The sequence below is a fragment of the Lycorma delicatula genome, chromosome 10 (assembly GCF_047948215.1).
Source record: "Lycorma delicatula isolate Av1 chromosome 10, ASM4794821v1, whole genome shotgun sequence".
In the NCBI taxonomy this organism is placed as follows: Eukaryota; Metazoa; Arthropoda; class Insecta; order Hemiptera; family Fulgoridae; genus Lycorma; species Lycorma delicatula.
Genome location: NC_134464.1, coordinates 23,357,017 through 23,381,345, shown reverse-complemented (window position 1 = coordinate 23,381,345; position 24,329 = coordinate 23,357,017). Strand labels below are relative to the sequence as shown.

Sequence of the window (24,329 nt, the reverse complement as noted above, 5' to 3'; positions counted from 1 at the left end):
GAGTTTTTAATACGGATTCTGGAGCCTGATCAGGGAAAAGGAGGTAAAACGCTTTGAACTTAACTCATATCAAGTGGATCAAACGATATACCCAAATTATTTTTACATAAATGTTTCATTTAAAGAAAAATTAATGAAGGAAACATTATTATTATGAAAAAAAATTTGCAACGGGAGAAACCGGAAAAGTTATGTAACTCTTGGCCGGCTTCTTTTTACTAGCGACTTAATACGCGTTTCTGTCGTTTCAATCCTTTGATTTTACAGAAACGAAAGGATGATTTTTATTTTTAAAAAAATAAACTTTTAAAAATAAAACGTTTTTATAAAAAATGTACTAAAAGATAAAAATATAATTACTTAAAAAGTAATTATATTTCAATTACTTTTTAAAGTTGTGAAAGTATACATGAGCGAAGACTTCACAAAGTTATAGTTAATTGTTATTTTATTTTTCCTAAGTCCTTTTTTCTTTTTCCTGTTTAGGCTCCGGTAATAATACCTTTCAGGTAATACTTCAGAGGATGAATGAGGATGATATGTATAAGTGTAAATGAACTGTAGTCTTGTACTGTCTCAGTTCGACCATTCCTGAGATGTGTGATTAATTGAAACCCAACCACCAAAGAACACCGGTATCCTCGATCTAGTATTCAAATCCGTGTAAAAATAACTGACTTTACTAGGACTTGAACGCTGGAACTCTCGAGTTCCAAATCAACTGATTTGCGAAGACTCATTCACCACTAGACCAACCCGGTGGGTTTATTTATTTTTTATTTTTTTGCTAAGTCCGGTTAAGTTGAACACCACGTGGGGATGGATAATTAAATCACTCTCCTTACAGTATCATTTTGCTGGAAATGTTCACCGTAATTCTAATTACTAATTTTTGTACACCTTACTATGTTTGGCCGGTGTTTATTTTTTAATTTTTGATATGTTTTTATGTAAATATTTGTAATATTACAAATATAAATTTTATTACTAATTATGTAGCTCATGTAATAAGATGAATCTGTCAAAATTCAAAAACCTTTCTCATAACAATTGTTATAACAGAAAATAAAGATTTATTATTACAATTATTAACGAATAATTTAAAATTACTATTCTTTACTTCTTTGTAAGTTTTTTTATTTTTATCGTTTGAACGATGATTAATTTCATTTTTAAACAGATTTCATTAAAAAGAAAAGGTTCTCAATCGTCTCGTATGTTCGTTTATTTATGAACAGCCTAAATATACGGATTCTGAAGATTACGTTTAAAGTTGTTCGTCTTGTCATTCTGTCAGCGATGCACCGTCTACAGAGAAATATATTTCAAATATATTTGTCGTTGTAATTAAAATCTTAAATTATTATAGCGTAAATATACATAACCCAATATCATTCTGATAACGAGAGTAATTTCACGGGCAAATTCAAGAAAATTATTCGGAAAATTTAGGGAAATAAATAATATATACACCTCCGCATTCCAGAAAACCACAGCTTATGTCGAATAAGTAATGTCCACATCGTTTCCTTTAAAATTTTCAAAACCCAACTTTCTCGCCTTAACGTTTCTTGCGAAAAACAAACTTCAAAAAGGTATTAAAAATATGCTTTTTCAATTATATCAACTTTCTTACGTAGGCGCCAAACTGAGGGCTAGTCAATTGTTAGTAGTCTTTAATTTGGCGCCGACTTTAAAATTGAAAGAGCAATTCAGTTAGTATTTTTCTTTCTTTTCCTGTTTAGCCTACGGGAATTACCGTTCAGATATTACTTCAGAGGATGAATGAGGATGATATGTATGAGTATAAATGTAGTATAGTTTTGTACAGTCTCAAATCGACCATTCCAGAGATGTGTGGGTAATTGAATTCCAACCACCACCAAAGAACACCGGTATCCACGATCTAGTATTCAAATCCGTACAAAAGTAACTGCCTTTACTAGAACTTGAACGCTGGAACTCTCGACTGATTTGCGAAGATGGGTTCACCACTAGACCAACCCGGTGGGTTAATTGAATTAGTATTAAATAAAATTTTCAATTCGGTTCTATTGAAATAAACTTATTCTTCTGAAAACTTAAAAAATAAAATACCAGCTTCTTTTTGTGAATACGGTTAAAAAACCACACGCATCTACTACATAATAGGCAAAAATACGAGATATAATTAAAAACCAAATACTGATACTAATAATGAGCCCCAAATTTTACTATAAGGTAACCTATTAAAAAAAAATTTAAGACAAATATAATGAATAAAGTAAACGTGAACATTTTCAACGATAAAATTATAGGATAATGTTTTATCACATATTGTTGCATAACATTTTTACACATTATTTTTTACACATATTTTTTACGGCTCAAATTCGAATATTTACAGTGGTTAACATGCGTTAGGCGTAAAAAAACCACAACAGGCAGTGTTTTTTTTTATTTTTTTTGGGGGGGGGCGAAAAACGCCTGCGCGTTATCATCGCACGGAATTTTTTTTAATAAAAAAAAAGAAGAAAATAAAACTAATCTAAAATAAAACCAAAAGTGAATAGAATTTAACAAAGTACGAGATGGGTGTAAATTCTCGGAAAACAAAAGGACTAAAAAGAAAACTAAAAACCATAAAAGATCTAACATATAACTTAAAACTAGGTTAAAAACTACAATAACAAAATTAAATAAAATGTAAAACTAATATAAAGCATATAATAAAAAATTAAAACTAAGTTAAAAACAAAAATTAAAAAAGTGAAATAAAACTTTAATATCGCAGACGGAGTCTTTAAAACATAAAAGATAAAATAATAAAAAAAGAAACTATATAAAATTTAACATATTCCGATGGGGAATGTAAAAGGCTCCCTACTCGGATAACAAAATCAAAAACACAGAACAAAAAAAATAAAAATTAAAAAACAAACTTATTAAAAACTCTTCTAGCATAAAAAATATAAACGATAATATAAATTTTTTTGTATTAACCCAGTACTAAAATAGAAACATTCCGTTTAAAATTTCATTATCATTGTACAAGACACCACGGATGTTTCTGGGTTGATTAAATTTACAACAGGTAATGTACCGTAACCCGCCGGGTTGGTCTAGTGGTGAACGCATCTTCGCAAATCAGCTGATTTGGAAATCGCGAGTTCCAGCGTTCAAGTCCTCGTAAAGGCAGTTACTTTTATACGGGTTTGAATACTAGATCGTGGATATCGATATTCTTTCGTGGTTGGGTTTCAATTAACCACACATCTCAGAAATGGTTGAACTGAGACTGTACAAGACTACACTTCATTTACACTCATACACATCATCCTCACTCATCCTCTGAAGTAATACCTGAATGGTTATTCCCGGAGCCTAAACAGGAAAAAGAAAGAAAAGGTAGTGTGCCGCGACAAATTCATGTACCCTTTTCTGTCATAATGAGGAGGATACATTTATGTACTACAATAACAGATTTAATGGAGGCTGTTTAGATATATGCGGGTATGTAACTGGATAAATTTATAGCGAAGAAACTATGCGCTCAACGAATAGTACAATATGCCGTACTTAGTAATGTAAACGATAATAATCAAAGGGAGTACACAGCCAGATAATTCGAAGAATCTAAATATAGGCCAATGAGTCTTTAAATACTCTTCTAAACCCCGCTAATGGTATATTATATCTCTTTAAATTAAATATTATTTGAATAAACTAGGAGTGTGTGGCATCGTATATTTAATGACCTTGAGTTAGTATCGTGATAATTTTAATAGTAAAAGTAATAAGAGACTAGTTTATACTAGAAATAGACTAATATGTACTCGCTAGATTAAATACGACACTAAAATAGTAAAGCCAGCTTTATTTTATTCGCTATAACCGATTTCAGTATCAATTATATCCGTTTTAGAACAGAGATTCCACGAAATTACGCGCACGGACCGGTAATAATTTCAACAAGATTTTTCTTAGAGTCATCGCTCTGGTTTGATGAACTTATTCATTAATTTCTACTGCACGCAAATCTTTTAATTTAAAAATATTCCATACATCTTTAATAATTTATTTTATTTATGCCGTCTTAATAACCCCCATATAGCTTTTATATTTTATAATGTTTTTACAACTGAATTAACTCGCCGTAGTTACCAAATATATATATATATATATATATATATAATACTCTTACTAAGTATAAATAATATACTTAGTTATTATTTTTGTAAAACCAACCGATTCTTTATTCTTCGATCTATATCCGTGCTTAATTTTGAAATTTGATTGTGACAGTTTTTCATTTCGATTTGTAATACGGTTCCGTATGTAAAATTTCTGCATTTTAAAAATAAATCCTTTACTCTGATCGGTTCATAACAATACAATAATAAGATCGCGACAGAAATGGACAGATATATTACTCCGCGCAGAAAAAAAAGGACTGCTCCACTAATCGCAGGAATAATTCAATGGAATTTCTAAGATCTTCATCGAAGCAATTAAAAGAACTGTCTATTAACAATTTAAAACATAAATTACATTACATATCAGTAAGTTAAGTACGTGAATATATAAAATAACTTAATGATAAATAAAATTAAGAAAACATTAATAAAAATCGCTTGTGTACGTAATTATGTACTCGTTAGACAGACGGAGATGCAAAAAATGCAGGATTTTTCATTTTTTTTAAATTATTATTATTTAAAAAAATCTTCATCGATATAATAAATACCAAGATCGAAAAAAATAAATTTGTATAAATTTTAAGATAAGAAAAATATCTTAAGAGTAGGAATAAGATTGTAAAACTTTCGCTACAAAAGCTGTAATTTTTGTTTCTTTTTAGAAAAAAAAAATTGTATACTAGAGAATTACGTCGAATATAAATCGATTAAATTACACTCTCTAATAATTGTAATAACCCTCTTTTTAAACACGCTTGACAGATTTCAGTTACATGGTTTTCTTCGATTAAATCCTCTACACCCGTGATACCTAACAAGATTATCTACGGTTATTTGAAAGCGAAAAAAAGTTCTTCACATTTCATTTTAATGGAAAAAATACGCAAGTCCTATCTGGGAGTCAGAAAATCCTGATGAACTCTTACAATGAGAAAGGGACTACTCAAAATTAAATGTTTTCTGTGCGATATTCCGACGGCAAGTTTACACCCGTTCTTTTTTCGCATAAGCAACCGTGAGCAGGAGTCGTTTATTTGGATATGCTGCATACCTTCTCGATTGCAAGATGAGACTTTTATTTGACGACAAGATGATGCGCCTCCTCACCGGCATAATTCTGTACGGGATCGGTTGAATCACGTTTTCCCCGACCGCCGGATCGGTCGGCACGGACTCTTATGACAGAGCTTGTTTTTTGGTGGCCTCCAAGGATATGATTTTTTTTCTTTATAGATTTACATACGATCTTGAATACGCATCTCCGCTACTTACTGATCTACCCGATTTAAAGCAGCTGTCGCTACCATTACTCCCAAATATTGCCGGTTAGAGTACGAGACGATCTCTCTCACTGGTTAAATGTGCGCCGCGTAACAAAAGGTGCTCACACTTAACTCTTGAACGGGAACAACTGTAAGATATACAGTTTCATTTTATTTATGGTCAATTACAATAAGTAAAACTTAAAAGAGATATTAATACCACGATATTATTTTTTGTACACGTATTATTTCTTTTATTAAGAGGTGTGTGTGAAAAGTAATGAGATTGGTAACACTGCGAGCGATCTGGCAACGCTGTTTCTACCTGTCTGTGCTAGACCGGTTTGTTCATCCCTTCCACTTGCTCAGAACCAGTTTCAACACCGTTCATCCAACACATTATTTTTGACAGCGCCATCAGTGAAGTTGTGTTTTTCTTGTGTGTTACGAAAATGGAGCATCGGAATTTAGAGCGACGTTGTGCAATCAAGTTTTGTGTTAAACTTGGGGAATCCGCAAGTGTGACCTTTGAAAAGTTAAAACAGGCCTATGGGGGAACATTGCTTATCAAGAGCATAACTTTTCCGCTGGCACAAATCATTTTTAGAAGGCCGAGAACACGTTGAAGATCAACCTCGCTCAGAGAGACGTTCAACTTCAAAATCTGACGAAAACGTTGAGCGCGTGAGGGTTCTTGTGATCAGACCGTCGTTTAACAACAAGGATAATGAGTGAACAGTTAAATTTAAACGCTTTCACATCAAATTTTGACAGACGATTTGGACATGCGAAAGGTTTGTGCGAGATGGGTGCCGAAAAACCTCATAACGGAACAGGACAATCGAAGAAACGTGTGCGTTGATCTTCTTGAGAGGATTGACAATGACCAAGAATTCTTCAATCGTGTGATAATAGGTGATGAATCCTGGATATTTGAGTACGATTCTGAAACAAATCGGCAAAGCGAAGAATGGCACACTCCGTCATCTCCTCGACCGAAAAAATGTCGAATGAGCAAATCCGTGATCAAAACCGTGGTGATTTGCTTTTTTGACAGTAGGTGTATCGTGCATAAAGAATTTGTTCCTCCAGCACAAACTGTAAACCAAGTGTTTTACAAAGATGTCCTTGAAAGGCTCAGGAAAAGACTGATTTGCGTGAGATTAGACATTGCAAGTGGATGCTTCATCATGACAATGCCCCGTGTCGCACGGCCATTTCCATCAGGGAACTTTTGACCTCAAAACACATTCCTAGGGTTCCTCAACCCTGCTATTCACCTGATTTGTGTCCTTGTAACTATTTCCTTTTCCCGAAATTGAAACATGTCTTAAAAAGACGTCATTTTGGAACTCTTGAGAACATTCAAAAGACTGTGACCGGCCACTTAAAAGCCCTGCCAGTTGAAGCCTTCCAGCTACCAGGAATGGGAACAACGACTCCGCCGGCAACAACGACTCTCTGCCCAAAGGAACTACTTTGAAGGCGATAATATTGTTGTTTGAAAAAAATAAAAACTTTGGTAAGTAAAAAGTCAGTCTCATTACTTTTCTCACACACCTCGTATACACGATCTCTATCGACTACATTACTTCCTAGAAAGATGGGTGTACGTAACAAGGATTACTTTATAACTGAATTACAACATCATCGCATAAGGTTTTTCTACTTTATTATGACCAATTTCCTCCGTCTAAGATAGAATTACAAGGCGGTTAAATGAACTCCAATAAAAAAATTTTAGTTTAAAATCAATACTCGGTTTGAAGTAGCAATTCGACCCTATTGTAGAGCAGAGTGTTTTATTAAATATTTCTCGTAACGGATACATTAATTTTAATTTCATCGTCTATCGACAATACAATCATAATTAAAATTCCACTTTTAAAAATTTATCCAAAGAGAATCATTCGCCTTTACCGTGTACGATAAATCATCCTTACAAAGCACGTTCGATTGATTATTACCGTAGATTAATTTAGTTTAAAAAAATTTCTTCTATACCAACTTAGACCGTTTTTAAAACGAGAACGACAGACATCGTCACTAATAACAGCGTTCTTTTGAAAAGAACTTCCTTAATGTTAAGATTTGCATTTTTACCGATATCATCTGCCGCGTAACCACCATATATCAAAAACATTATTAAAAGCAGTAGGCGTTGTTAATTTCTAGTCTACTAATGTTGTTTCTTATTACACGGTCCACTACTAATAAAGAATCGAATCTTTATGTATCTAATGTGTTAGTTATAATTATAAACTTAACGTTAACGACGACAATATTTATTACTTCAGAAACGCTCCAAACTGTATGTCGTTTGCCATCGCGCCGAATGAATTCACTCTATTCGGATGTCATAAAACTGACATAGAGCGGCCTTCTTTAGACATTAAAACAATATTCTTTTTTGACAATTAGACCGACGTGATATTTTTTTTATAACTGTCATCAAAGCAAATACAATTTTCACAAAAAAAAAAATTTTTATTACATAATGCACATTCACGACTGACGACCGTGATTATTTGTTGCGAATGAATCTAACAACGAACACGATTCACTTTGACGGCCTACATCAAAATATTTAGACTATTCTACATACGAGGTGTGTGAGAAAAGTAATGAGACTGGCTTTTTAATTACCAAAGTTTTTATTTTTTTCAAACGACAATATTCAAAGCAGTTCCCTTAGGTAGTTATACACCGGCGGAGTCGTTGTTCCCACCTCTGGCAGCAGCGCTGGAAGGCTTCAACTGGTAGGGCTTTTAACTGGTCGGTCACAGTGTTTTGAATGTTCTCTAGAGTTCCAAAATGACGTCCTTTTAATACATGTTTCAATTTCGGGAAAATTCACCAGGACTCAAATCAGGTGAGTAGGGGGGTTGAGGAACCGTAGGACTGCATTTGCATTCAGAAGGTCAAAAATTCCCTGATGGAAATGGCCGTGCGACACGGGACATTGACATGATGAAACATCCATTTGCTTGCAATGTCTGGTCTCACGCGAATCACTCTTTCCCTGAGCCTTTCAAAGACAACTTTGTGAAACACTTGGTTTACAGTTTGTCCTGGAGGAACAAATTCTTTATGCACGATACCCCTACTGTCAAAAAAGCAAATCAACATGGTTTTGATCTTTGATTTTCTCATTCGACATTTTTTCGGTCGAGGAGATGACGGAGTGTGCCACTCTTCGCTTTTCCGATTTGTTTCAGGATCGTACTCAAATATCCAGGATTCATCATCTGTGATCACACGATTGAAGAATTCTGGGTCACTGTCAATCCTCTCAAGAAGATCAACGCACACGTTTCTTCGATTGTCCTTCTGTTCCGGTGTGAGGTTTTTGCGGCACCGATTTCGCACAAACCTTTCGCATGTCCAAATCGTCTGTCAAAATTTGATGTACTGTGAAAGTGTTTAAATTTTTCTGTTCACTCATTATCCTTATTGTTAAACGACGGTCTGATCTCACAAGAACCCTCACGCGCTCAACGTTTTCGTCAGATTTTGAAGTTGAAGGTCTCTCTGAGCGAGGTTGATCTTCAACGTGTTCTCGGCCTTCTAAAAATTATTTTTGTCAGCGGAAAACTTGTGCTCTTGATAAGCAATGTTCCCCATAGGCCTGTTTCAACTTTTCAAAGGTCACACTCGCGGATTCCCCAAGTTTAACACAAAACTTCATTGCACAACCTCGCTCTAAATTCCAATGCTCCATTTTCGTAACACACTAGAAAATCACAGCTTCACTGATGGCGCTGTCGAAAATAATGTGTTGGCTGAACGGAGTTGAAACTCGTACTGAGCATGTGGAAGGGATGAACAAACCGGTCTAGCACAGACCGGTAAAAACAGCGTTGCCAGATCACTCGCAGTGTTACCAATCTCAATAATTTTCTCACACACTTCGTACATATCAAAGACAACAATAACGACGAATGAAGGAAACATTCTTTTTTATCTAACCGGTCTAACGTAAGAATTTAAATAATCTTTCATTTCATCTACATCATCACCTAAAATATAATTTATTGTTCAGGAATTAGACCTTCTGGCCTGAAGCTAGCATAATAATTCATTTCATCGATCGTATCAAAGTTTTAAAGACCTCCCTTAGGAATTTATTCTATTATTTCTTTCGGTAATCTTTCATTCTGGAATATTCTGAACATATTTTAACCATTTCTCACGACAAGTCCTTAATTTTCTCATTTAAACTCGTCGATCGGAAACGTTCTGGTCCCGTACCGGGAAGACTACTTCCAAATATCTCCAGAGCAACAGCGCCCGAGATATCCAGTGTCCGGAAGGAGTCTTAAAACAGTAAAACCTGTTTCGTTTCGCGGCTGTTATGCGGTTAAGTCCATTATTCATATCCTTTCCTTATCTTCAAGATACACAATTGAAATCGAAATAAAACATTCAATGACAGACTTAAATTTACTCAAACAGTACCAGAAGTGATGTCAGGATAATTTTCAATCGCTTTCAAAGATAGCAACACTAGTCGAAATTAAATGCACGATTTCGAATAGCCTACCTGTTCGTGTGTCCAATTTAAAAAAAAAAGAAATACAAAAACATCAATATTCATGTCAAGGCTTAAAAAACAATAAATAATAAGAATAAATGTTTCCACATATTCAGTATTCGTAATTTGTAGTAAACGAGTACATTTATAAATAAAATTATAAAATAACAATACGCAGTTTACTAAGATTATAGAAAGATATTACAGGCCTACTAATAAGATTATAATAGATTAAACAGGGTTAAGGATAATCGAATGCCAAACGCAACCTTTAAATATTCATATTAGAAGAGAGTACGCATAAACATTACCTCGCGGCGGGTATTCATTTAATTTTCTTATTAAATTAAATTGTCGGAGATTAATTTTTTTACACAATTATATATAATATTAGAATCATTATGTCATTATCACTCTTGCAAACCTTTAATAAACAGATTATAATCGACTAATAATAAAAACCCGCAGCAGCAGAAATAACCAAAAACGGTAATTCCAGGGTCTAAACGGCAATTTAATGATCGATCGTAATTACTGTTCTATAAACTGTGATCTATATAACATTAAAAACCGTTTATAAATAAACTGCAAAAAAATAATAGCAAATTATCAATTAAATAATTAAAAATATACAGCAGATTAATTATTAGTTCTGCTGATCAGAACGGCTGAGCGTTACATAAATCCTTTTTTTGCAAAACGGGTAAGAAAACCTACAGGTAAAAATCCACGGACAAAAGGTTCGAGAAGGCTTCGATTAAAAACAAATGTCCTATGTCCTACCCGCTGGCCGCTAGCAGCTGGACAAATATATTTTCTTTTACTTTCCCGGTGAATTTAGTATCTATATTAAAGGAGAAAGTATGGTGATCATGTCAAAAATTAGGTATCAGATTTTTTGCAAATCTTTATGTTTTAAGAGCCAACTACTTCTCTAGACCAAAAATAAAAACATAAGTATGCATGTGCCTACGTACGTGCGTCTGTTTTTGTTCGTATATCTTAGGATTCACGGAAACGATTTTCTTCAAATCAGGCTCCGATATTTCTATAAATAGAGCATTTATCATATTACTTTTTCTTTTTTTTTAATTCTTCAAGAAGGTGGGAGATATCGCGAAAAAATCGATTTTGATTTTCTTCAGAGACACTTTAGAGAACACTTTATTATAGCAAATCTGTTACCTACCTATACTTGTATATAAGTAATTCAAAAAGATTTTCAAAAAAATCAACCCCCATCCTAAAAACTGAAATATGTGTTTTTTGTTCTTTTGCTCTACCTCTCCTCGTTTAAATATGTTTCAAAAGTTTTTTGAAAGAAGTTTATTATACTTCATTTATAGAGTTATTAAAAAATGTGTACATTTAAATTATAGACCCTAAATATAGAAAAGTTTTTTTTTGAAAACGTAATTATTTTAACCTTTATTGAACGGGGTGTTAATATTTAGAGAAACTTTAGTTAAGCAAATTTATTACGCTTAATTATATATGAATATTTAAAAACAAAACTTTTTTAACTTATTTCCCATATCTAAAAAATGTACATTTTGTTTTTTGGCTCTAACACTTTTATTTTTAATTATTAATAGCCTTCTTTTTCCTGTTTAGCATCCGGGAATTACTGTCAGGTATTACTTCAGAGGATGATATGTATGAATGTAAGGGAATTGTAGTCTTGTACAGTCTCAAGTCGACCATTTCCGAGATGTGTGGTTAATTGAAACCTAACCATCAAAGAACAACGGTATCCACGATCTAGTATTCAAATCCGTATAAAAATAACTGACTTTACTATGACTTGAATGCTGGAAGTCTCGACTTCGAAATCAGCTGATTTGCGAAGACGCGTTCACCACTAGATCAACCCGGTGGGTAATTATTAGTAGCCGGGAAAGTCATTCAATACTTTGCCAACTTTGTTAGTAAACGCTACGATTATAAAACCTAGATCCCTCTGAAAAATGCTCGTTCATCACAAAAAAAAGTGCAAAAGCCGTATAACTCAATTAATTTGAAAGTTTCAGCTCTTACGCGAAGTAATCGAAATTAACGATAGATTTAATTTTTTAATTTTTCAGTCTCCTGTCATTTAACGGATAAAACCTAAATCGAGCAGAAATCTACGTATAATAAATGCATCTTCCCAAACGGTGTACATAAATGATTTCGTTTAAATATACATATTTTCATACCGAGGCTTTCTTATGACTACTACCTCTGTAAAGCACCGGATACTTTATATTCGACATCTATTAGAGTTGTTTTCTCAAATCAATTTCAATCGCACGACCGGTCTTTTTCGTGAAAGAAATGAAGATGATATTTCTAGGGCTAAACACCGCCTGCAATTCAGTGAATTAGGAATGAATTTAAGCAAATGAGTGTTGAAACGTGGGTCTCAAGAATAAGAAATTAAAATTTTTGCTCCTGATCTCAAATTAGATTTTTTTTTTCTACTTGAAAATAAGCGTTTATTGTCCGTAATGTGAAAAACATGATTAGATTGTTGTTTAGGTTATTTATATGCTCGGATTTCCTGAAGGCTTTTTTTATAGGTATAAAAACAAAAATTTCAGAAACCCTTACTACACATCAAAATATTCACTAAATAAAATATAGAATCTCGAAAATACGATTTATGAATAAGTAGAATCTGGACACGATGAAGGATTTACGAAAAATAGTATACATTCCATTTATTAAATATTCAAATTATTATAATACAAAAAAGAATTACCAACAGACTGTAAAAGCAGCAAATTAGTTCGTTTTATATCGATGACTAAGATGGTAAACACGCATCCATATAATTTTAAATTATATTTTTAATTAACACAAAAATACTAATGATCACAATGAAAGGATAGACATGAAGAAAAATAAAAGAAGCAAATAAGAAAAAATTAATCTGAATAATTAAATGATTTTCTGACTGCAAAAATGCCTCGCACAATATGAATTAATGTACTGTGCTGGATTTATAGTCTAAAATAATTAAAGTTGACGTCATAAACGAATACATATTTCGTATACGCATACAAGTCGTTCAATTGTCTACATATTATTATTGTTACATAAATAATTCATTTTGTTGGAAAATATTTATTATTTATTAAAGGAGGTAAAATCGAATGTACCAGTTCTCTAGTGCTTTTCGTTTCACTCATATACCTAACGCTCTTTCTTTAATTATTTTCGTCATAAATAAAAATGGAAATGCTTGCATCTCGTCCATTTCTAACTTCCAATCGCTATATTGGAAAATTTCTAAATTCCCACGGACAAGATTAGAGAGTACGCAGTCTCTAACTATTTATCAAACAAAAAGAAAAAATAGAAAAATTTAACAAGCATAAGGAAAATATCAAAGAAATCGGCAAGACCGATTTAATTTACTCAAAGCGATCGAAAGAAAGCGAAGTCTGACCATCTTTTCTTACTAGTAGGTAAATAATCTGCTTAACAACCTGCGTCTTGAGATCTTACTGAGCTAGCGTAGCGACATATTCCTATAAATCATTTTAAAAACCGTTCAATTTTTTCGTTTTTACAATTCGTACGAACTTCTTTACCGCTTGCGATCACAGTAATCACCCAATCATAACCACTTTCATTTTTATGCGCGTATGCGGAAGATACACTCCCTCTCTAACCGTTTATCGCCCCTAATTTGAAATATAAAAGAAAACCTATTTACAACTTAATACAATAAGAACTCGGTCAATTATTTTATCACGTATCCACTGTTCCCTACTTAATCGATGTCGTCAGAATTAAAATATGAGCCGTTGTTGCGACAAGCTACGAAAGTCGACTAAAAATACACACACAAACTGAGCAGCGGATAAAACAAAATTAACGTCTCCATCTCGTTTCGTAGAATATTTATTAATTTAGTTTTTATATCGATTTTATAAAGCCGATCGTGTTACATACAAAATTTTAAGAATCTAATCGGTAAATTTTTAAAAGAGAATATATATAAAGACAGCCGAAATAATTCGGCGATACAAATCGATGGGCATAGAAGACGAACCCGTTGAAGAACAGGGCGCAGCACACGTACAACGATTATATACGAATAAAATTCCATCAACGATGGAAATGCAGCGTGTGAATTCACAGTAGTTAAATGTGATAAGTGTCGAAGTAAACAAGAAAACACTAGTAATTTCTCTCTGTACGTATCGTAAAACGCGATAAAAAATTGAAAAAACACAGGTGCACAGTCAAAGAATGGGAGAGTAATCATAGAAAGATATCAAAAAAACAGATAGAGTAAAGAAAAGGATTAAATTTTATGACGGCCCGCAACTCATCCTGCTACAAAGTTTATAAGCAAATATTACGCTTCGTTAACATTACGTCACGCCCGGTTTCATATACCGTCACGTAATCGCAGCACTAGCATACCACAGAACGAATATTCACAATCGCTCGATTAATATAACGAGTACAGCACACGCGGCTGATGTTTAAATAGTTATGTAAAGCCCCATCCAAATACACGCGTTTATTATTTAAATTCTACCTTAATTTTATTTTTGGCAGAAAAGATTAATTATTAGTAAAATAAAAGAAACCTATCTTATTTAAAAACACATTTTTCTGTGTTGTGCTTTGGTAAAATAAGTTACGAAACTTTTCTAAATAATTTTCGTTCGTAGCTGGCGTTCGTCCGTTCTATATCGACTAAAATGAACGACCCGGTTTAAAAGTGATTCGCGGAATAAAAAAAAAAGTTACACCAGTTTCGATATGTATTTTTTTTTTTTTTTTGTATACAGTTTTCCGAATTCCAGCTCAATGTTTTTAAGCTATTTATATTTACGAAGCCTAAAAATTTGCCAGACTTTTATTTAAAACATTTTCTGAAATTCTGATACATGACAATAGGCTTCTCCAGTGTCTAATAAGGTTTTTTTTTTTCTAAAATTTAAATATTAAAAGATTAAACTTCAAATTTTGATTTCGACAACACATTTTATAACTGCGTGCAACATGTTCGGTTAGAAGTATTTCCTAACTGTTAGGCTGAATTAAGAAATCTCGCTAGGTAAATTAACATTTTTATTATAACTGAAATCGTAAAATATATATTAATAAAATACACGCTTTACACTTAAGTTATACATTCATTAGACGAAAGGTGATTCAGGTAGCAAAAATGAGATCAAGATAAATCAAACTCCGTTTCGTTCGAGTGTTAAAAAAATGGTACGCTTATACGCCGATCAAAGAAGTATAATTTCTAACACGCTTACAGTAAACTTTGAAAACGGTTCCCGTTATCGAACCAAAATTGTTTCCGTACATCGTAAAACTACTGCCGCAACGAGGAAAACAATTTGGTTTGCTTGGCATTTCTCCCATTTCAATTTCGGTCGCCCTAAAGCATAAGACCAGATGTCTGTGCCGCAAACGGCTAATGAGCCACGAAACAGTTTAGCGACCAGTGCCCTAAACAGCTCATCGAGCTTACCCACAGCGTGAGCGGACTAAGCGCGGCGCCATACACCCCCGGCTTACATGTCCCAACCGCTCACTTGTCATATATCTACTAAAATGGGTAGGCGCACTCCGTCAACTATTAAAAACATACATGACATCCATAAATTAAAATTTACTTCTTTTAGGCAGCAATTCGTTGCCACGCCTAGGTCGCTGAATGCCAGCAACTAACTGTCCACCGTAAGCGCTTAGAGTCTTCATTGGCTGGTGGTCAGCCATATATCTCTAGGTTAGCTTCCCACAGCAGTGCGGTAGGAATCTTTCTCTTAAGTAAACTGCTAATATCGGTTGAATATACCAACTGCATGAAGGAACTCCCACACGGTCCGACAATGCATCTCTCGCCACACTGACTCGCCGCTTGTGAATGGCCAATTTTCCCCTTGACCTCTAAGTTCCAAGGTGGCCCGGTCTCTGGCCCTCCCCCCCAAGAGCAGGGCAGTCAAACATCAGGTGTTCGTTTGACTGAATCTCCCCGCAGACGCAGCTCATCAGCTGCCAGGCGGAACCGAAAGAGATATTGGTTCAAATTAACATGGTTGGTGAGCACCCGGGCACCCGTTGTCCTTAAAAACGAACTCGAGGCATACCATCCTCCCAGATCCCGTATAAACTTGTACAGAATCTTCCCCTGGTCGTGGTGTCCCATTCCAGTTGTCATGCTTCCATCGCGAGGCTCTGCACCCTCTTCCGCAGGCGGGAGTTGGGCAACTGAACGAAATTTAGATCCGGTGCACTGTGATCACCGTTCGGTTCCGGTACTGGCCCGGCCGGAAACCGCATCCCAAATACCTCGGCCTTCTGGCCTCTCCGCAATCAAAATGAAAACAATTATTCAAATAACTAAATTTTTATCTGTTTGGAAACAAACGATTCCCCACGAATACAAAATTTCCAATTTTAGTATTAAACGTATTCGCAAGCTAACGTCAAATACAAACTCAGTATTTACACTCACGCCTAAAATATACAAAATATAATGTTTTTTTAAATCTATTCCTTGCCGCGACTGTGCAGCCTCATACAGGAATGTTTAGCCCGATTACCAATGGATGTTCGGTTTTGCCCGAACCGAAACAGAACATTTTTTAAATGCTACCGTTAACTGAACCCCAACCGCCAAACAAATCGTTATCGTAGGCGCTCGATTCAGGTTAAAAGCAATTAAACATTAAATCTGTTATGAACCGGCGTCCTGAGACATCACAGAACATCTTCTGTACAGAAACCATCGGTTACAAAATGTAAGAAGGGACATACGGGAAATTATTAGGGGAACAAAATATTTAGTACCATTTGTTAAAAAAAAAAAACTAACCAAACGTTGAATACGATTCAGATTCGAACGATTGTAAATTTACAATCTGCCGACAAGTATCCGTGTCCAACGTCGAACCTTTCTTGACGAATCGGTTTCGATAGCCGTTCAACCTGTATTCTCGGTGGTCCGTGTTAAAAGCGGTTTTCAAAACCCCCAGTAACGACAAAGCATCGTACGCCAAACAGGCGGCAAAGGAGGACTTTTTAAAGTCTACGCGTAGTTAAAATATACTTTATACTACAGAATTTGAGAATCTAAACTGACGATCATTTTTAAACTACAGCATTATTAACAATAGCAGTAATAATAATAACAAAAAAAAGCGTATAAAAGGTAACTGACAAACTGGCGACAATATATATATGATTGTAAAATCATTTACCAACGGAAGTATGGTCGATTAATTTTATCCCTAAACATTTAAAGTATAACCTAAATTCCTAATTTAACGACAATCGAACACAAATTGTAACAGCCGTATATGCAAATACGATACAACGATAAAAATAGTTTTATGCATTCACCAATTATGTAATTGAGAACAATCTATTTACATATTCAGGAAATAAATTTAATTAACTAATGAAAAAATCAGTATGCATACAATGTTGTAGAACAAGACGGAAATTTGAAGGTAAATAAAATACATTAGATGGAAAATGAGATCTACTTCACACGGATTACGCATGAATGCACAGAATAAAGATTAGTTAAACGGTCTGTAGGACGACTAAATTCATATACAAATCACGTCATTACAGGACAACGTCGAGTCAATCGACAGAGATTTAAAGACGAACAGTAATTACGGACAAGAGGGGCGACGTCAGCTCGACTGGGTCGTTCCGGTTCGCTTAACATACTAAATTATAATGTAAAAAGCAAGGTGATGAAGCTAGTATTCACATAAAATGAAATTTTTGTAAGCCGTATTCATTTAGTCGTCTTTTGTTTGACTGAAACCTGGTCGTGAGATGAAGAGGCGCGGCATTTAATAAACATAAGTCGATATCATCATTCAATAGGGACGGAAAATTTAGGTGGGCGAGTCCAATATTCAACTGTACTTTTAAATTTAGGTCGGTAGCGAGCAAGAAAGGAAGAACCAATCTTTTCCTTTTACATCCGAAGCCGCTAATCGAACAAATTTAAAAACTATTCAAAGTAATGTATACTCACAACTATTATTTACTCATTCACAATAAACACTTAACAGTAATTAAGAGTCTATACAAACAAATTATACAAAAATGTTTTTTTTTAATATTTATAATAATATTTATGTGGCTGTCAAATAATAATGAAATTGATTTTGAAAAAAAGATTAAGATTGAGTACAAAGTACAAACTGAGATTCAAAACTTTTTCGGGACGAAACGCTATTAGCACATATTGAAGTTATTGCTTATTTTCCTGTGTGAAAAATTGGCAGTCCGAGGACAAACTAGGCAAGAAATATTTTAACGGTGTCGATTTCTCGATACTGATTCCCGATCACTATACTGTGTCGGCTGTATTTCTTTTGGGACACGTTCCAGCCCGCCGATTCCGGAAGACAAGTACACCACTCGCTACAATAACAAGGCGATCGTACCAACCGGGCTCCGATTCAACAAAGCTATACACGACTCACTAGGATTTCTGGATTATCATCCTAATCGATATAAGATTAAGTACACTTACACGGTGGTCACGATTGGGGTCTTAATTTTAAGACTACGAGCATCCTGTATAAGGAGGGCGTGTGCGAGGCAATTATGCTGTATGCGGCGCCTGTTTGGGCGGATAGACTGAAATTTAAAAGCTATCGGGATGAATTATTAAACCTCAATGCCTTATATTAATAATGGTAACAGTACCGTATTATTTCTCGGGAGGCAATGTTGATGATTGCAGGCGTGAAACCGATAGATTTAATTGCGTCAGAAAAGCAGCAGCGTTACGTTGCTAAGAAGTCAGGTGAATTGACTTCAGAAAAAATTCGCGAGATAGAACGGCATGGTAATGCTTTATGGCAAGCCAGATGAAATGAGGCAGCGGGTGGGCGTTATACGCATGATCTCTTCCCAGACGTTTTTGGTTTGCGGGACGTCCTTTGGGTCCACCCTAACAAGTATGTGACGCAATTTCTGTTTGGTCATGGCGCCTTGCGAGACAGACCCCCAACGATTTGACCTGGATTCAGGTGTATGTCCAGATTGAGAACAACTAGATGACGGATACCATGTAATTTACGAATGCGCGAAATACAAACTTTTGCACACGGAGACTATTTGTCGGCTCGACATTAGATCTCCGTGAAAATTGGAAAATCCGGGCCGAATGGGTGATCGTTAAAAGTTTCATCGGGTATCTGACAAGAGAACGATTGCCGATGGAATTTAGGGTTTCGTCTGGTCTTTCTTGTGATGTGGTTTCGTTATTTTGGTGTTATGAGGTTTGACGTTTTTGCAGTATTTTGTTTATTTAGTTTTATTTTTAAATCATTTTTATTTTTTGTCTTGTATTATGTTACGGTTGCGTGTTGAACTCAACTTCCAACCTATCGGGTAGGTAGTTACGTTTTTAATTTCAGTTCATTCATGTACCTCAGTCTTGTTAAAGACTTGAAATAGATGTGTTTTGTTTTAACGAATTTCCTAGTAGACACCGACGGAAATATCACATATGGTATTCGCATAGGCGGCATCCTGACTGAGGTAAGAACAAGGCTCAGATATGCCTTTTGCCGGGGTTCTGAAGATGACCTCCGGTAAAGTCCGTAAGGGCTAGATAAGGAGAGGGATGCGTGGCGACCGAAACTGCCACATGGAAGGTCTCCTCCCCTACGGGGTAAGGATGGTCAGGAATCGTCGTAATTCTTCTAGATAGTGGTTGAACTTCCCTAAAAAAGGTGGTATAAATAGATTTATTTTAAATACGAATGTATTATAAAACAAATCTGAAGACATACTCACTCAAAACGATCAAAAAACCATAAAATACACAAACGATATTAATTTTACTACAGTTCATAAGCAATTTCACGAATCAAATTGTACACCAATCTGCTTTTAAGCTTTTATTCTCCACATTAGCTCATAAACAATTTGAGCGACTGAGAATTTTTTTTTTCATCTTCTAGTTACTTCGCAGTACCCCGAAAAAATATTATGAGCTCGTTACCATCCCGACTTACAAAACATTTCTTTCAAACTATATTTGGGCAAAACCCTAAAGTATACCAAAAATTTCGATCCGTGTTGATCCTTTAATTAAAGAAAAAAATAACATTACGATTTTATACCCTTTCTTTTTTAAACAAGTACCGTATACGGTAAGAAACGAAAGCTTGAAGTCCTCACACCCGTCCTCTTAATTTCCTATACTTTCTTAATCGGAAAAAATTTAAATACAGCGATATTTACGCTGAAAATTCTATTTTCACGGACAATCTCCAACAGTGATCTAACTGAACGGTTTATAGTTCAACTGTAAACTTGTACATATTAAACGGTTGGAGCTGGGCGAGATCGTTCTCTAGGAGCCCTGTGGCTCATCTCGAGCAAAAGCAATTTTTGTTGCAATATGTTTTTAACACACGTAAGATCATTCTTGATATGTATACGTCAGTATTACGGCTCTGAGTAAAAATATCCTAATCTCTAATTATTATCCAATCTTGAACGATTGTGAACAAGATCAGCGCCCGGTTCCTTTTCTAGAGGATTATTTGCCTTCTCTGAGGATTATTTGCCTTCTCTGAGGATTATTTGCCTCATACTACATTTCTTCCGTAGGAATATTACCCTAACTCTTATTATTTTCTTTTCGATTCTAGGGAGTTAAATATGACATCCCAGATACTTCATGCCAAACCCACCGGGTTGGGCTAGTGGTGAACGTGTCCTCCTGTAGATATAATCTACGTGTTACACAGTACTTCATTTGTGGGAAAATTAATTACCACGATTAGGTGCTGATACTAACACAAACCGCTATCAGGGATCCAACCGAAGTTGAATACTGCTGCCAGCTCATTTACACTACCAACGGTTATACTATTACTATTATAAATACTCTAAAGAACTTACATTATACGGCAGTAGTTTTTAAATTAGAATACCATCGAGTAACAGTCTGCTTACCTGAAACAAATACAAATAAACAAATATAAAACTTCGCCGTTTAATTGCATATTATACAAATATAATTATATATATTAGTAGACGAGACAAATTTAGAATCGTAAGCGACTTGAACGAAACACCAATCACACGAAAACGGCACACCAATTCCTAAGAATCATAAGCATACAATGTCTGGCTTACAAGAAAAATATGGGTTACAAGGTCGCATATCAGCACGCTAAGTCCGTAAAAACGATTTTTTTTTCAGTAACACCGTCACTCATTTCACGGGAGAAATTCTATAACACATGTCATTGATATCAGAAAAAATAACACAGATATTATACAGGAACTCACCGGGTTGGTCTAGTGTTGAACGCGTTTTCGCAAATCAGCTGATTTGGAAATCGAGAGTTCCAACGTTCAAATCCTAGTAAAGGCAGTTACGTTTATACGGATTTGAATACTAGATCGCGGATACCGATGTTCTTTGGTGGTTGCGTTTCAATTAACCATACATGTCATAAATGGCCGACCTGAGACTGTACAAAACTACACTTCACTTACACTCATACATATCATCCTCATTCATCCTCTAAAGTAATACCTGACGGTGATTCCCGGAGGCTAAACAGGAAAAATGACATTAGTCCGGATTATATTTACGGCTTATTTACAGTAAACGATAGTAACTGGTTACCTTAAATTAGTTACAGGTACAATAAAAATTACATCATTTATGAATAAAACAAAAGGTTAAAGTACCCCTTTTAGTTAATATGAATTATAAACCCTTGCATTCAGAAGAGGAAACTGAAAGTTTATACAAAGATAACAAGGAATTTTTTTTTGCAATAAGAATATTAATTATAAACAATATAACATATGATAAGAAAAAAAAACACTTTACAGATGCATTTTTATCATAAAAATTTCACAGGAACATCATTAAACCATCCAAAATTAGTGAACAAAATAAAAAAATTCAAACGGATACGAAAAAACCTGTATTTGCTATTAGGATACAATAAAAATTTTTACCACAAATTTTTATATCCAATGGGGATATGGTTTTATTCTATATACTCCTATAATCGGCGCACAATTCACAGGATGGACAAGATTGTCCTTCATAAATCATGTATCACTCTCGGATGAATCGTAATTTGTTTAAAGAAACGGGATTTTCACGGAAGCGAGTATTTATTTAATTCGATCAACGCGTAATAGTTTATCAGCTGTTAACGTGCGGGTAAAATTGCGTGCATTTCCTGAAGAAATGACGCCTTGAGCGTTCCTCTGAATCGGGTTGTTTTTTTCTAGTAAGGATTGCTCCGGGAGTAAATGCGTTTTTTTATTACAATCCATCCCTTTTCTTTATCTTTTACAACTTCTCCTCGTTTCGGGTTCTACAGGTAGTAATCGAACAGGATCGCGCTGAGGATAACGAGATCGATACATCTATCGTGTATATGTTGTGTTCTGAAACAGGATATATTAAAAAGAAATTTTCAAATTCGTTTTAGTAACTTGTTTAAGTATATACATGAATATTTCGAATAAATGATATATATCAGTGATTCCCAAACTGTTCGCCGCGGCGCCCCGGGGTGCCGAGGTCTCTTCACAGGGGACCCGCGAAATATTGTAAAAGCTTAATAATTAATTCAACCAAGATATTTATAATTACTAATTTAATGTTAATAAAGTAAAAATATAATGACGATACAAGAGTTTTATTTATTTTTATCTCTTACTTACGAGTAGTCGTACTTTTAATTAGGGTAGGACGACGTGGAAAAATTTCAATTGAAAAAGAGCACCGCGACTCGGAAGGGTTTAGCAACCACAGACATATATAACAAAACTTTCTTTAACTGTGGAAAAAGTTCTAAAAAACTGAATTGTACAAGTTTCACGTAATTTATTATAACACGAGATTTTTAGGGGAGTAGAATAAAAGACAATTTCAGCAATTTTCATAAGAAATATTTTGGTTGTGGATTCTGTTCCGGTTAATAAAAAAAATTATGGTACTTGAAAGAACAACCGGGTCCGCCGTTTAGTTCTCCAAAAATCAAATAAATATAATGTCACTCTTGTGATTAAGACGAAACGTATGAAAACTATTACAGAGAAACCGGTTCAGCCGTTCACAACTAACGTAGTTCTCTTAATCAACTATCATATTGTATTACGTAATTTCATAATATCTGTATGAATAGGTATTATAAAATTACAACTTAACTAAACAAGATCTAATCGACCGAACAACACTGCAATACAATCAAATCCATTACATAACATTTAATTATCTCTAAGAAATCTCTGTAACATAAAACCAGTGAAAAAAAAAAAAAAAAACAAAAGAGAAGTTCAGATATTAATTTCAAATTAAAACATATTCGAAATGTTATAAAGGTTATTTTTTAACAATAGGTGTTATTTCTATTAATACGGTTAAGAAAAACAATTTCTGAAGTAAGTGAACGCATAAATCTGTATTTACATCTTTATAAAATAATCTGTTGTAACGTTAAGTTCGAGAAACACGGTTAAAATAGGCAAACCCTTTAAGACAATTTCAACAGTAAGATAATTACTTAGTTTTTAAGGCTACTGTTTTTCGTTATCACGAAAAAAATAAAACGATTACATTTATTTAAAACTTTTCCATCGCTGAAAAATTCTCTAATGGAATGATAAATTTTACCCAAAACTTCACTACGATGCATAAGCGAGGATAAATTGAAAACAGTAAAACAGAAATTAAATACCTGATCTAAAAAACAGTCGAAGAAAATAGAGAAACCTTAAATCAATATTTCTATTAAATTTTTTTTGAAGTGTTTAGACAGAAACATGTAAGAAATTTAGAGAAAAAAAAATTTTACCGGCAAAAACTCTGTAAAGCCTGTACTTTTCGAATCGTTTATTTCCAAGAACGAATGCTTCATACAAATCCGTTCAACGGTTCTTAAGTTACAAAATAACAAACAGAAATATAAAAATGTTATACAAAACCATATTTATGTGATACTATTATTGTTTTATTAAAATAAATGTGAAACATTCATTTTTACGAACATTTAACAGAGTTCAAAGCACTGGTGGATTGTTATCGAATAAACGGGCAAATTTATCGCGTTATACTGGGGCTGTACGTAGTTTCATAAAATACTTTTCGAATAAGACAAAAAGATCAATCTTTACTATGAGAAAGAAACAGGTGTTTACGACAATAATTTTTCCCTCTCAAAATATCACATTACTCGCAGTTATCCCTACTGCAAAACGATACAACTCATCCATATCCGATTTTAATTACTGAACAGGAAAATCCTTCGTTAAGAGAGATGTAGTTACAAAAAAAAAAAAAAAATATCAGTTATCGGATAGAATGTAAAT

The 24,329-nt window shown here is 34.3% G+C and overlaps 2 protein-coding genes across 3 annotated transcripts in view; one reads left to right on the top strand and one right to left on the bottom strand.

Moving 5' to 3' along the window:
• The window catches only part of barc (RRM1_TatSF1_like and RRM2_TatSF1_like domain-containing protein barc), a 181,421-nt gene that overhangs the window by 95,833 nt on the left and 61,259 nt on the right, over positions 1-24,329 (bottom strand). The gene's annotated exons all lie outside the window — the stretch shown is intronic.
• The window catches only part of LOC142331494 (galactose-specific lectin nattectin-like), a 95,134-nt gene that overhangs the window by 41,018 nt on the left and 29,787 nt on the right, over positions 1-24,329 (top strand). The window lies entirely within an intron of this gene.